The following is a 15503-nucleotide window of genomic DNA, read 5'->3' on the forward strand; positions in this document are numbered from 1 at the left end:
AGGGCCTCAGGCCCAGCCTTGAGCCATGGGAGGAGTGGCCTTTCAGCTTTGTGCCTCCTTCTGCCCTTGGGCGATTGCAGGTAAAGGCCTAGCCAGAAGCCAGAAAAGCAGCCAAACTTCCTCTGTGATTCCCCACACTTCCGGTAAGTTCCCTCCTTGACTCTTCTATCCTGGGCCCTGTGCCCACCACTCCCTGATCTGTAGGGTGCCCTATTCCTAAATAAAAGAAGGCCACCATGTGGTGAATTGGCTAACCTCTCAAGTGGACACAGGGTAGAGAGAGCATCACAGACAAGTGCCACTGTTTGTCTAATAGGTTTTTTGTTGTTTTCTTTTTATGCTCAGAAGCCACAGAAATACCTTGGGCAATGGAAAGACTGTAGGCATAATTACAAGACAGACTCCAACCTCCTCTGGGTATGGAAATGTAGAAAACAACATTTTTAGAGAATGAGAGAACACAAACAAACCAGAAACACCTGTTAATGAAACACAGGGTCTACAGCCAGACAAATCTGAAATCCAAAGCTAAGGCTGTGAGGTCTCATTCTCTGTCTGTGATAATTTGGCCCCGGGGGCAGAGCAGGAGTCCTAAGAAATCAAAGCCGTGGCTCCCATGGCATTTCTGGCCTTTTGCCGTTTAAGAGCTGTGGGAACTGTGGAGGTGGGGGATGCAGACAAAGCAACATCTCGCTTGGTTTTACCCAAGACCCCTTCCTTTGGGACACAATTTGAGTCTAGGTTTTTGCAAAACCCATTGTCACTTCCTTAAGGCATGACCTTGGGAAACTTGTTACTTCTCTGGGCCTGTTTTCTTCTCTATAAATTGAGGACCCCATACTCCCCAGGATTTTTTACTAATTCACTCATTCATTCATTCATTCATTCAATAAACAAGGACCATGCCAGATTCTGGGATACACAGCTGAGCCAAAGAAATAGCATCTGTCTTCATGGAGCATATAATGTAGAGTGGGAAGTAGGCAAGCCGTCTCAGACATACACACACACACACACACACACACACACACATGTGAGATCATCAACTAGAGTAAGTACTCTGAAGGAGAGATGTGTGGTGCTATGCAAGTTGAAACAATGGCACCCAACCCTGTTCTTTTTTAGCAAGGAGTTGTACAATTTGGTTTAGCCACGGCCTGCTTCCTCACACTCAGGCAATGGGAACGTGACAGCCGGGATCGGGGGCCTTTATGGGCTCTGAAGGAGTCCAGCTGCATTCACATCACCAAAGCTTGGTGAGAGGTGAACGCAGGCCCCACACACCAAGCTTTTCTGCTGACTGACTGATGACCTTTAAAGTCATGACGTCTGATTTCCACCCTGAAAACAAACTTCGGTGTTTGGTCTCCATGAAGCACCCATGACAGAGTTTGCCACTTTTGCTGCAGAAACACCCAGCAGAGGTAGGCAACAAATCTCAACTCAATTTTCCTTTTCTGTTTCCAACAAAGTAGACGACTCTTTGAAGCCCCTCGCTCATGTCCTGACTCCAAAGGCAATGGCTCATACTGAACAGATGGGACTGAAGATTTCTTTTATTTAGTTGAAAAATAAAATGATGCTACAATAGAGTCACCATGACAACCGGCCCACATCTTGGGGACTGATTCTGATCTCAGGCATTCTGAAGGCCCCTCTAACCTTGCCAGCAATCATTTGCAGTTACATAAGAACGGTGGCAGCCAGAGGGGCTGTGCTAGGCCACGCCTAAGCAAGGCCACGGTCGGATAACATCTCAAGATCTTAGTTCTCACGCACTCGGCTTGTCAGAAGTGGAGAAAAAGGCCAGATCTTGGTCAGAGGGCCAGGAGATCACTTGTGTTGTATTCCTTAGCCAATAAATTTCTGACCCAGTGTTGAATGAACTCCAAGGTATGACTAACTTCTCTCAGGATATCACTGGGAGAGTATTTCTGGAAAAGTTTCTTTTAAAGTATAGCATTCCAATTTACTTCTGAATTGGTATTACATGCTGTTCTACCCAAAGAAAGGGAGAGAGGCTATATCAGGGGTTCTTAGATTCTCTTGGCTCAAAGACTGTGCTGTATGGGAAACTGCCACCAGACTGAATGGATACTGCTTCTGATCAGTGAGAAACCAAGGTGTGATAAATTAAGAGAAATATTCATTCACATCAGGAAACACAAAACAATACGGGGGCATCAGGAGTTGTGGGTGCAGGTGAGGTGATATTGTCATTAATGCCAGAATTACCCATACTCTTAGCTCCTACATGAATGTCTGCACCCTCTCTTCCCATAGAGTGTCTTCTCCTGCTACTTCAGACCCTGGCCGCTCCCCACCACTGCCTCTGTTGCCCTCATAAAAACCCTGCTCTTCCAGTCTCTTCTGATAGGGTGCTGGCCAGTCTCTGCACTCAGGACACTCAGTGGCCCTCTGGTCTGAGCAGGGCTGGGACAGGGTTCTGCACATGCTCTGCACGTGTAGGTCCAGGCTCTCACTCATTTATGAGCACAGTTCCTTCAGCTTCCACCCTAAACCCTCTCTCCGTAGGTAGGGAACTCAAAGCTACTCAGCACCCTGATGGGGAGAGGAGGGAGTGTGGATGCCACTCCATTCCTGCCATCCTCCGTGTTCCTACACAGCTGGCCCCCTCCCTCCCAGAGTCTCAGATCAAACAACATCAAAAGTGCTGTCTCTCAAATGCAAATCAAAACTACAATGAGATATCACCTCACACCGGTCAGAACAGCCATCATCAAAAAATCTACAAACAATAAATGCTGGAGAGCGTGTGGAGAAAAGAGAACCCTCTCGCACTGTTGGTGGGAATGTAAATTGATACAGCCACTATGGAGAACAGTATGGAGGTTCCTTAAAAAACTAAAAATAGAACTACCATTCGACCCAGCAATCCCACTACTGGCCATATACCCTGAGAAAACCATAATTCAAAAAGAGTCATGTACCACAATATTCATTGCAGCACTATTTACAATAGCCAGGACATGGAAGCAACCTAAGTGTCCATCATCGGATGAATGGATAAAGAAGATGTGGCACATATATACAATGGAATATTACTCAGCCATAAAAAGAAACGAAATTGAGTTATTTGTAGTGAGGTGGATGGATCCAGAGTCTGTCATACAGAGTGAAGCAACTCAGAAAGAGAAAAACAAATACCGTATGCTAACACATATATATGGAATCTAAAAAAAAAGAAAGAAAGAAAAAAAAGTGGTTCTGAAGAACCAGGGGCAGACAGGAATAAAGACACAGATGTAGAGAATGGACTTGAGGACATGGGGAGGGAGAAGGTAAGCTGGGACGAAGTGAGAGAGTGGCATGGACTTATATAAACTACCAAATGTAAAATAGCTAGCTAGTGGGAAGCAGCCGCATAGCACAGGGAGATCAGCTCAGTGCTTTGTGACCATGTAGAGGGGTGGGATAGGGAGGGTGGGAGGGAGACGCAAGAGGGAGGAGATATGGGGATATATGTATATGTATAGCTGATTCACTTTGTTATAAAGCAGAAACTAACACACCATTGTAAAGCAATTACACTCAATAAAGATGTTTAAAAAAAAAAAGTGCTATCTCTCGCCTCAGCCACAAAACAATGCCAATCCTTCCCCTGTGGCCATGTATGGAATTTGAATAAAGAAACCACTAGCCCACCAGTTCTGCAAATAGCAATCCAGTCCAGGCTGGCCTTGTACACTGGATGTACAAGTGGGCTTGTACATCCCACTACACAAGGCAAGATAGTAGACAGCAATCTTCCACAACAGATGAAGACATCTGTAGATGTCTTGGAAGATTTACACTTACTTATCTGGAAAACTATTTCCCCTGAGAATCCTACAGGTTTGCTCTGGTTCCATGATCCAGCATCCACAACCATTTTTCCTTCCATACCAAGCAAAGACTTGTTGAATCTGTGGTCAGTTATTTAATTACTCATTTCATCTTCCAGCAAGGCTAGTCATGCACCAGTTTTCATGATAAGGAGACAAAAAACCAAGACTTTGTAAATGAAAGGCTGTGCTATTAAAACTGGGAAGCTTCAAGAAAACAGAGGGAAGAGCAATTAATCTGATATTTCACGTATTGTGTGGCCATAGGCCGATGTTTACATCTCCTCTTGCAGCTGTTCATAACGTATGGGCCCTGAACTGGAAAGCTGATGTGGCTTCTAGCTTCAATGTTGGTAGAATTGTTTAGATGTTGGTAGATGTTAGATGCCCATTTTTTGATTGGGTTGTTTGGTTTTTTAATATTGAGCTGCACGAGCTGTTCATATATTTTGGAGATTAATCCTTTGTCTGTTGATTTGTTTGCAAATATTTTCTCCCATTCTGAGGGTCGTCTTTTCATCTTGTTTAGAGTTTCCTTTGCTGTGCAAAAGCTTTTAAGTTTCATTAGGTCCCATTTGTTTATTTTTGTTTTTATTTTCATTACTCTAGGAGGTGGGTCAAAAGAGATCTTGCTGTGATTCATGTCAAAGAGGGTTCTTCCTATGTTTTCCTTTAGGAGTTTTATAGTGTCTGGTCTTGTGTTTAGGTCTTTAATCCATTTTGAGTTTATTTTTGTATATGGTGTTAGGGAGTGTTCTAATTTCATTCTTTTACATGTGACTGTCCAGTTTTCCCAGCACCACTTATTGAAGAGACTGTCTTTTCTCCATTGTATAGCCTTGTCTCCTTTTTCATAGATTAATTGACAATAAGTATGTGGGTTTATTTCTGGGATCTCTATGCTGTTCCATTGATCTAAATTTCTGTTTTTGTGCCAGTACCATGTTGTCTTGATTACTGTAGCTTTGTAGTATAGTCTGAAGTCAGGGAGTCTGATTCCTCCAGCTCCGTTTTTTTCCCTCAAGATCGATTTGGCTATTTGGGGTCTTCTGTGAATCCATAAAAATGTTAAGATTTTTAAATTCTAGTTCTGTAAAATATGACATTGGTAAATTGATAGGGACAGCGCTGAATCTGTAGATTGCTTTGGGTAGTATAGTCATTTTCTCAATATTGATTCTTCCAATCCAAGAACATGGTATATCTCTCCATCTGTTTGTGTCATCTTTGATTTCTTTCATCAGTGTCTTATAGTTTTCTGAGTACAGGTTTCTTACCTCCTTAGGTAGGTTTATTCCTAGGTATTTTATTATTTTTGTTGCAATGGTGAATGGGATCGTTTCCTTAATTTCTGTTTCTGATCTTTCGTTGTTAGTGTATAGGAATGCTAGAGATTTCTGTGCATTAATTTTATATCCTGCAACTTTACCAAATTCATTGATTTGCTCTAGTAGTTTTCTGTTGGCGTCTTTAGGATTATCTATATATAGTATCATGTCATCTGCAAACAGTGACAGTTTTTACTTCTTTCCAATTTGTATTCCTTTTATTCCTTTTTCTTCTCTGATTGCCATGGCTAGGATTTCCAAAACTATGTTGAATAATAGTGGTGAGAGTGAACATCCTTGTCTTGTTCCTGATCTTAGAGGAAATGCTTTCAGCTTTTCACCATTGAGAATGATGTTTGCTGTGGATTTGTTGTACATGGCGTTTATTATGTTGAGGTAGGTTTCCTCTCTGCCCACTTTCTGGAGAGTTTTTTATCAAAATGGGTGTTGAATTTTGTCAAAACTTTTTTTTGCATCTATTGAGATGATCATATGGTTTTTATTCTTCAATTTGTTAATATGGTGTATCACATTGATTGATTTGCATATATTGAAGAATCCTTGTATTCCTGCAATAAATCCCACTTGATCATGGAGTATGATCCTTTTAATGTGTTGTTTGATTCTGTTTGCTAGTATTTTGTTGAGGATTTTCGCCTCTATATTCATCAGTGATATTGGCCTGTAATTTTCTTTTTTGTAGTATCTTTGTCTGGTTTTGGTATTAGGGTGATAGTGGCCTTGTAGAATGAGTTTGGGAGTGTTCCTTCCTCTGCAATTTTTTTGGAAGAGTTTGAGAAGAATGGGTGTTAGCTCTTCTCTAAATGTTTGATAGAATTCACCTGTGAAGCCATCTGGTCCTGGACTTCTGTTTGTTGGAAGATTTTTAATCACAGTTTCAATTTCATTACTTGTGATTGGTCTGTTCATGTTTTCTATTTCTTCCTGGCTCAGTCTTGGAATTTGTCCATTTCTTCCAGGTTGTCCATTTTATTGGCATAGAGTTGCTTGTAGTAGTCTCTTTTGATGTTTTGTATTTCTGCAGTGTCCGTTGTAACTTCTCCTTTTTCATTTCTAACTTTATTGATTTGAGTCCTCTCCCTCTTTTTCTTGATGAGTCTGGCTAATGGTTTATCAATTTTGTTTATCTTCTCAAAGAACCAGCTTTAGTTTTACTGATCTTTGCTATTGTTTTCTCTTTTTTTAAATTAATTTATTTATTTTTGGCTTCCTTGGGTCCTCGTTGTTGTGTGCGGGCTTTTCTCTAGCTGTGGTGAGCAAGGGCTACTCTTGGTTGTGGTGCGGGGGCTTCTCATTGCAGTGGCTTCTCTTGTTGCAGAGCACAGGCTCTAGGCATGTAGGCTTCAGTAGTTGTGGTACGTGGGCTCAGGTTGCCTATCTCCACTTCATTTAGTTGTTTTTCTGGGGTTTTATCTTGTTCCTTCATCTGGTACATAGCCCTCTGCCTTTTCATCTTGTCTCTCTTTCTGTGATTGTGGATTTTGTTCCACAGGCTGCAGGATTGTAGTTCTTCTTTTTTTTTTTTTTTTAACATTGTTATTGGAGTATAATTACTTTGCAATGGTGTGTTATTTTCTGCTTTATAACAGAATGAATCAGCTATACATATACATATGTTTCCATATCTCTTCCCTCTTGTGTCTCCCTCCCTCCCACCCTCCCTATCCCACCCCTCTAGGTGGTCACAAACCACCGAGCTGATCTCCCTGTGCTATGCAGCTGCTTCCCACTAGCTATCTTTTTTACGTTTGGTAGTGTATATATGTCCACGCCACTCTCTCACTTTGTCAGAGCTTACCCTTCCCCCTCCCCATCACCTCTCTAGTAGGTCTGTGTCTTTATTCCCATCTTACCCCTAGGTTCTTCATGACCTTTTTTTTTTTTTCTTAGATTCCACATATATGTGTTAGCATACGGTATTTGTTTTTCTCTTCTTGACTTACTTCACTCTGTATGACAGACTCTAGGTCCATCCACCTCACTACAAATAACTCAATTTTGTTTCTTTTTATGGCTGAGTAATATTCCATTGTATATATGTGCCACATCTTCTTTATCCATTCATCCGATGATGGACACTTAGGTTGTTTCCATCTCCGGGCTATTGTAAATAGAGCTGCAATGAACATTTTTTTTGTGGTACGCGGGCCTCTCACGGTGTGGCCTCTCCCGTTGCAGAGCACAGGCTCCGGACGCACAGGCTCAGAGGCCATGGCTCACGGGCCCAGCCACTCCGCAGCATGTGGGGTCTTCCCGGACCGGGGCACGAACCCGTGTCCCCTGCATTGGCAGGCAGACTCTCAACAGCTGCGCCACCAGGGAAGCCCCTACATGACTCTTTTTGAATGATGGTTTTTTAAGGTATATGGCCAGCAGTGGGATTGCTGGGTTGTATGGTAGTTCTATTTTTAGTTTTATAAGGAACCTCCATACTGTTCTCCATAGTGGCTGTATCAATTTACATTCCCACCAACAGTGCGAGAGTGTTCCCTTTTCTCCACACCCTCTCCAGCATTTATTGTTTCTAGATTTTTTGATGATGGCCATTCTGACCAGTGTGAGATGATATCTCATTGTAGTTTTGATTTGCATTTCTCTTATAATGAATGATGTTGAGCATTCTCTCATGTGTTTGTTGGCAATCTGTATATCTTCTTTGGAGAAATGTCTATTTAGGTCTTCTGCCCATTTTTGGATTGGGTTGTTTGTTTTTTTGTTATTGAGCTGCATGAGTTGCTTGTAAATTTTGGAGATTAATCCTTTGTCAGTTGCTTGACTTGCAAATATTTTCTCCCATTCTGAGGGTTTCTTTTGGTCTTGTGTATGGTTTCCTTTGATGTGCAAAAGCTTTTAAGTTTCATTAGGTCCCATTTGTTTATTTTTGTTTTTATTTCCATTTCTCTAGGAGGTGAGTCAAAAAGGATCTTCCTGTGATTTATGTCATAGAGTGTTCTGCCCATGTTTTCCTCTAAGAGTTTGATAGTGTCTGGCCTTCCATTTAGGTCTTTAGTCCATTTTGAGTTTATTTTGTGTGTGGTGTTAGGAAGTGGTCTAATTTCATACTTTTACATGTACCTCTCCAGGTTTCCCAGCACCACTTATTGAAGAGGCTGCCTTTTCTCCACTGTATTGCTTTTGCTGTCTGCCCTCTGGTGGATGAGGCTATCTAAGAGGCTTGTGCAGGCTTCCTGACGGGAGGGACTGCTGGTGGGTAGAGCTGCGTGTTGCTCTGGTGGGCAGAGCTCAGTAAAACTTTAGTCAGCTTGTCTGCTGATGGGTAGGGCTGAGTTCCCTCCCTGTTGGTTGTTTGGCCTGAGGCGACCCAGCACTGGAGGCCACAGGCTCTTTGGTGGAGATAATGACGGACTCTGGGAGGGCTCACACCTAGGAGCACTTCCCGGAACATTTGCTGCCACTGTCCTTGTCCCCACCGTGATCCACAGCCACCGCTTGCCTCTGCAGGAGACCCTCCAACACCAGCAAGTAGGTCTGGTGCAGTCTCCTATGGAGTCACTGGTCCTTCCCCCTGGGTCCCGATGTGCACACTACTTTGTGTGTGCCCTCCAAGAGTGGAGTCTCTGTTTCCACCAGTCCTGTCAAAGTCCTGCAATCAAATCCTGCCAGCCTTCAAAGCCCCATTCTCTGGGAATTCCTCCTCCCATTGCTGGACCCCCAGTTTGGGAAGCCTGACGTGGGGCTCAGAACCCTCACTCCAGTGGGTGGATTTCTGTGTTATAAATGTTCTCCAGTTTGTGAGTCACCCACCGAGCGGTTATGGGATTTGATTTTATTGTGATTGCGCCCCTCCCACCATCTCACTGTGGCTTCTCCTTTGTCTTTAGATGTGAGGTATCTTTTCCGGTGAGTTCCAGTGTCTTCCTGCCTATGATTGTCCAGCAGTTAGTTGTGATTCAGGTGCTCTCGCAAGAGAGAGTGAGCGCACGTCCTTCTACTTTGCCATCTTGAACCTATCTCCTTCCTCTTCGTTTTTAAATCTCTTGTGTGCAGCTTTCAAAGAGCACATGGTCTCTTCTTCAACTTCTGTGGGCAGGTGAGCCTCTGTTTGGGTTGCCGGGAGGGGCGGGGGCTCACCATGGTGCATGGAGTTCAGGGTTCTGAAGCCCACTTCTCTGCAGCTATGGTTTATGCTTATATTCTCCTATGTTTGTAATAAAGATACTACTTTGTTCTCCATCTCCTGAGTCCTCTTATTTCTCAGTTGGTCTAGAATTCAGGTGGGAAATGTGAACACAAGGTATCAGGCTCCCTGAAAGTCCTCAACAAGGTAAATGAAGAACTTCAAAAGTTACAAAAACGTTTTTAAGGGAAAGCATACCTCCTCCCATCCCTGCCCCTCAGTCCCTCAGTTATCACGTTCCTCTCCCCAGGGGCAATTACTAAGATCAGTTAGTGGTGTTTTCTTTTAGAGACAGACTAATTAAATACAAATGCAGGTGCAAACTCAGTAACAGTGTGTAACAGTGTGAACTCAGGCGAGTTGTTTGACCTCTCTGTGCCTCCATTTTTGTATCTAAAATGAGAATAATAATAACTGTAACCTCCTAGTGTTTTGTGGGGATTCCATGACCACACGCCAAGCGCTCAGAATAATGATTGGAGTATAACAAGACTCACTCAGTTTTAATCAGTTTGATGAATGCTGCAATTCAAATTACACAGCTGACTTCCCACATGTTTAAGTAGGATACATTCTTAGAAATAGAATTGGAAATGTTGTTAGCTGTTGCCAAAATGCCTTTCACAGTAGTTGTGTCAACTCACTCTCCCACCAGTAGTATATGTGTGTCTTAGTTCCCCACAATCTTGCCCAAACGTTTTGTTAGCAAACTTTTTGAATTTTGCTAATCTTATTGATGAGAAATATCATCTAATTGTAGTTCTAATTATGATTTCTCTTAATATGAGTAAAGTTGAGTTTCTCTTCATATGTTTAAAGGCATTTATATTTCCTTTTCTGTGACTAGTCCAACATTATCCATTGTCCTTTTTCTTTTCTATTGAGTTGTTGATTTTTTTTTTCCCTGTTGATTTATAGGAACTCTTAATAGATTAAGAAAATCAGCCCTTTGTCTACAAGATACTCTGCAAGTATTTTCCCAACATGTCATTTGTCTTTTGTCTTTTGAATGTTACTTTGTAGGTCAAGCTAATTAGTCTTTTCTGGTTTATTGAACAGGTATCCTGCATTCAAAGTCATGCTCCACTCCGTTGTTTTAAAAGTCCTCCCATATTTTTTTCCAGTACTTTTATGATTTTTAAAAAAATTTTGACACATCTTGAATTTTTATACAAGGAGTAAGATATAGATCTGATCTTATTCTCATCTATGTGGTTACTTAATTGTCTCAACACCATTTATGAATAAACTAATTTCCCCCAAATGATTTGATATGCCATCTTCATCACACTCTAAACTTCCTCATGTATTTTTGGTCTATTTCTGGTCTTTCTATTTTATCCCTTTATTTATTTATTCATGAACCATTAACATGTTTTAATTAGACATTCTTAAGAAAACAGTACTTTTAGTTAGCTGTTAAGGCCAGCCTTCCCATATTTTATTTGCTTATTTTTATGAATTTTCCTGGATTTGCTTTCTTGTTTATTGTTCACATACGAGAGTTAGAATAATCTTACCTAGTAAAACATTAATCTTATTCATATTTTTACTAGGATCGTCTATGGGGTTATTCATTGGGATTTGGCAGAGGTGATTAACATTTAGATTAATCTTTAGTTCCCACAGACTGTTAGGCATATATCATATGCTATAGAAAGGAGATGGACATCCACATTTGAATAGTGCTTTAGCCAATAGGGACCTTGTATTTGCGTAGAGCTCGGGGATGTACAGAGTACTTACATATATGATATCTCATTTATTCTTACATGAAGGGATAAGTGTTATTAGTTCTGTTTTCAAGATGAGGAAATTGAAGCTTCAAAAGTTTAACATACTTGCCGCAATGAATGAAGGCAGCTAGTTAGTGATAGAGTTTGAGACCTCTGCCCCAATCGATCCTGAGTTAGTTCCAGAGTACCATCACCTCCTTAGGCTTTCCTGGTTGTGGATGAGCTCTGCACCTCTGGAGGTGATGGGGAAGGACACACCAATGATGGAGAAGGAGCCAGCATTGCAGAGAGTTTGTTTTTATTTGTAATCCTCTCTAGATTGTTCATTTGGTTGACTTGTCCCAAGTTGATCAAATGATGCTGAGGGAATACTCTTTGTGCCCTGAGCTCTGTATCACACACTTGGAAGGGGACAAGGAAGGCAGTCTCAGCCCTCAAGGGGCTAACTTGCTGTCCGTCCAAGTGGGAGGGCCAGCAATCTTTTCTCAGGCCAGGAAAAAGACTGACCCTTGGTTTTCAAAACTGTTGGCTAGCATTGCCCGATCACACCCAGACAACTCCGACTGTGGTTTCACCCAGGTCGTAGTCCAAAATTCGTTAAAAGGGAAAGTGATGTATGAAGACAATGGAGCTGAGATGAGAGGAACACGACTCACGCCTCACTGGAAAGGCAAGGTGAGTTGTCACTTTAATCTGAGCATAGACAACTGAGTCCGAGTCTGCAGAATGGTTCACGGTCAGGTGATTGCTCTTTTCTTTCGCGATTTTGAAAGTCATGTTGGCGTAGGTACGTGCCTCCTCTGGGGGTGAAAACTACACAGGAAGAAGGAGGAGGAATGAGTGAGTTCAATTTGGAGAAAGGTGTCTCTTAGAAGCAAGTGACATTTAGAAACAGTTAAGAGATCAGAAGAGGCTTTCAAAGAATCACTTGCCCAGTGTCCAGAGAAATAACACTACTCTAGTCGATAGAAGGAAATTCCACTGGCAGCAGGCCTCCATATCCAGTGTGGTTGTCTTACCTTGGCTGGAGGAACTGAGTGGGGATCCAGGGCCCAGCGACTGGAGTGACCGGCCACAAGTGCCAGGAAGAAGAGAGACAAGTCTCACCAGTGGGGCCTGGAGGAATTGGAAGCTTCTTTCTTCAGTCTTGGGTGAAGGGATGGGGTGGGGGGGAGGTGTTGGAGGTGGGCGGGGTGGAGGGTGGGAATGGCCAGGAGAGAAGTAAAGGAATTTGAGTCCTCCCCCTTAAAGCTAACTCTATTCTCGAAGACAGAAAAAGAAGGGCTGTCGCAGCTCTTGGAGACTTACATTTTCTGTAACTCTTTATGATGAGGAAGACAAGGGCCATCAGCAGCAGTGTCAGTAGAACCCCACCAAGAAAGGTTAAGACCAAATATTCTTTGCTGTTGTGGCAAAGAAAATGAGCAGATGACCCGCTGGGCTTTTTGAAATCCTTTCCTAAAGACCAGAGGGTAACCTTTCCCACCTGTGGGTAAATTCCTGAAATAGCTTTCACAGTGGTTAGTTAACTTTCAATCTCACCCCCGGGTTTTCAACTTTTGGCTTTGGGGTTCCAGATCCATTTGAGGGCTCAATAAAAGCTGTGGCTCTCTTCCCCCTTAAAAATGTTCATAGGACTGCACATAGCAAATTTTATCTATAAGCTTAGGGAATTCATGAATCTCTCGAGGCTTGGGGGACCCCAGGTTAAGAAACACACTCTGAAAGTAAAAAACTGATTTAGTTCCTCCACTGTTTCTGGTGCCTTCTCCTCAGACCTCCCTCCCCAAGTCCATAAGGCAAAGCATTCAACGCAAAATCAAACGCCATGCGGTACGAGATGAAATGGGTGGGAGGATGCTTGCTTACTCGGGGCGGCCAGAGAAGCAGGGTGCAGAGGTCACTTCTGGGGCTGCCGTGGAGTGGGTGCTTTGTCTGTCTTTGTGAGAACACGAAGGGCATTAGTGCATCTGCCACGTCTCTCTCCAGCTTAAGGGCACCCACATACCCCACCTTATCCAAGCAACCCGTGGAGACTAACGACAGGGCTACAGCTCCTCAGAAGGAGAGAACGTTGTGTACTTTAACGTGAAAACTAGATCAGGAACTTAAACAACAATCAGCTACACAAATGAAAGAAGAGCCTAGTATTTCGGCAGCCCCATATGTCCCTTTGATAAAAACATTGCAGGGTGCTCCCTTAAAGATTTTAATAAGACCCTAGGGACAAATGCTTCCTGGGACTTAAGCAGAGAATTTCAAGGCCAGGGGGTAAAGAACCAAAAGTGAAACCCAGAACTATCATTTCCCAAAGTCCTGGGGAATCTGACCTTGGGAATAGCTACCTTTTTTTGTTCATTTGTTTTTCAGGGAAGCTATTAACAGTGGCTAGCCAAAGGCAGCCTTAGTGAGCTTTCCTCATACTTATGCCACAAATAGAACAGCAGTTAAGGAAGGGAGCCAGAGTCTCGTAAACTACCCAGATGGTCTAATATTGAGCACAGAGATACCCTTTACTCAAATTTGGAGGATCAGATAATTCTTCCTTGCTCCCCTTTTCACTCTTCTTGGCATTAGACCCTGCATCATGGTAAAATCTGATTTTTCCAACTTCAGAAATGTTGTCTCATTACAGCCCTTCAGCAGTTTCCAGTGATTCCTGTCCCTTTTAACTCAGCAGTGAGGCAGGTAATGGGGTCTGTCCTGGACTTACTATTGTTTGGTTCAAGTTTGGAAATATTACTTCCCATGTTGCTTTCTCTTGAGAATTAAAAAGAGTACCTGTTAGAAAGCTTGGAAAGGAGACGCAGCAGAGTGGCCAATTCTGAGACTGTGATCTTAAAATTAGAGCCGTAAAGTGGGAGAGAGGCAAGTGGTGGGTGAGTGTTCTAGTGAGATCAGTGGTCACATGCTTTACAGTGTGAGTACTGTAGCTCAGCAGGCAGTCCTCAGCTTTGTAGGTTCATAAATGTGATCATATCAGGGCAGCAAGAATTGACTGATTGCTCCAGAACTGACTCACACCAACCAAACTCACAGGAGACTGATGTATGAACTAGAATAACATAAGAAACAAATTGTTATAACCAGTGCATTCCATCAAAATGTATGAGAAAGCCAATTAAAACCGTAATTTTGCTTGCTAAACATCGAACTGGAGTATGATAGAGCAGAATGGCTGATTTTAACATTGAGTGCCATCTAGGTCTGATGCATTTGCTTCACTCTTCCCTGGCAGTACTGGATAAACTGACTAACTCGTTCTTGAAGGTCCTTCCTCTAGGCTGCCTCAGACACTTCTATTTTGTTCACACATTATATTTTTGAGTGTGAAAATGCCCTTATATAAGCTATAGTTCTATTACGTTAAGCTTTCTGTATTTCCCTCATTTATTTATACTAAAAATTATTAAGTACGTAAAAGCAGAAAAGTAAAATCACTCAAACTTCCACTACCTATTGTTAATATTTTAGTGTATTTCCTTTGTGTTGTATTTCATGCATTTTTAAAAAGTTAGTTGAGATACTTTTTCATATCTCCTTGTTTTGTTTTGTTTTTTTTTACTATGATTTTTACCATAAGCATTTTCCCATCTTACTGAAAATTTCTTTAAGCCTTTTAGTGGTGATAGTTCTTTCTGTTATAGCTATGTACTATAGCTTGCTTTTCCAGTTTCCTGTTTGTTGATAAAAATTATCCCCACTTTTATTTAAACAAAATCAAATAACAAAAAATTTTAGGAGCCCACAATTTTACTTTATACTTAGGCAAACCCATGATAAGAATTTTTGGCTCTGCTATATCTACCGTATTTTAAGGTAATTTAGTTAGACAATAAATGCCATCAATTATTTGCGTTTAATTGTTCAGCTCTCCAAAGTGAATCAGTTTCTAAGTCCTTGGACATAGAGAGGATTGGGAGAAGGACACCTCATTGCCATGTACCAGTTAGAACAGCAACAGCAACATTATCAAGTGCCTTACAATCAAACAAACTTTTTAAGAGCGTGTAATCTAAGAAAACAAGAAAGGTGCCAACAGGGAAATTTGGTGAGAATTCTGAGCCATGAGAATAGAAAGTCCGTCATCCATGGCAGAATCAACAGTGGCAACGATTTTTCTAGCACTTTTTGCTCCTTTTCTAATTTAAAAGTCAACGGCGTTCTTTGTAGAGCACTGTAAAATATTTATATAGTATTTTTAACATATTGAAATACAGGTTTGCACTAAACATAGTACAAACATATCCTATGAACTTTTACTAGACCATATCACTGGGGAGGTGGAAGAGGGGAGGATCATAGGTTTCCATAAAATCTTAATCTTCCCATGAGTGGCTCTGAATTTACAATTATCTCAAAGAAATGTTAGCGCAGCCATCTGAAACAAAAGCTCGGTCCCCCACCCTGAAAGACAAAACCATCACATTACGCA

The 15503-nt window shown here is 41.9% G+C and overlaps 1 protein-coding gene across 1 annotated transcript in view; it reads left to right on the forward strand.

Annotated features, from left to right (window-relative positions):
• Positions 1 to 1592, forward strand: part of LOC103070251 (protein ADORA3, isoform 3) — a 4873-nt gene extending 3281 nt beyond the window's left edge. Inside the window, 2 exon segments of the mRNA XM_082930847.1 lie at positions 81 to 143; positions 1473 to 1592. The gene's annotated coding sequence lies outside the window, so the exon portion shown is untranslated.
• The last annotated feature ends 13911 nt before the right edge of the window (positions 1593 to 15503 follow it).

Source organism: Lipotes vexillifer, unplaced genomic scaffold (genome assembly GCF_000442215.2).
Source record: "Lipotes vexillifer unplaced genomic scaffold, Lipotes_vexillifer_v1.1 scaffold393, whole genome shotgun sequence".
In the NCBI taxonomy this organism is placed as follows: Eukaryota; Metazoa; Chordata; class Mammalia; order Artiodactyla; family Lipotidae; genus Lipotes; species Lipotes vexillifer.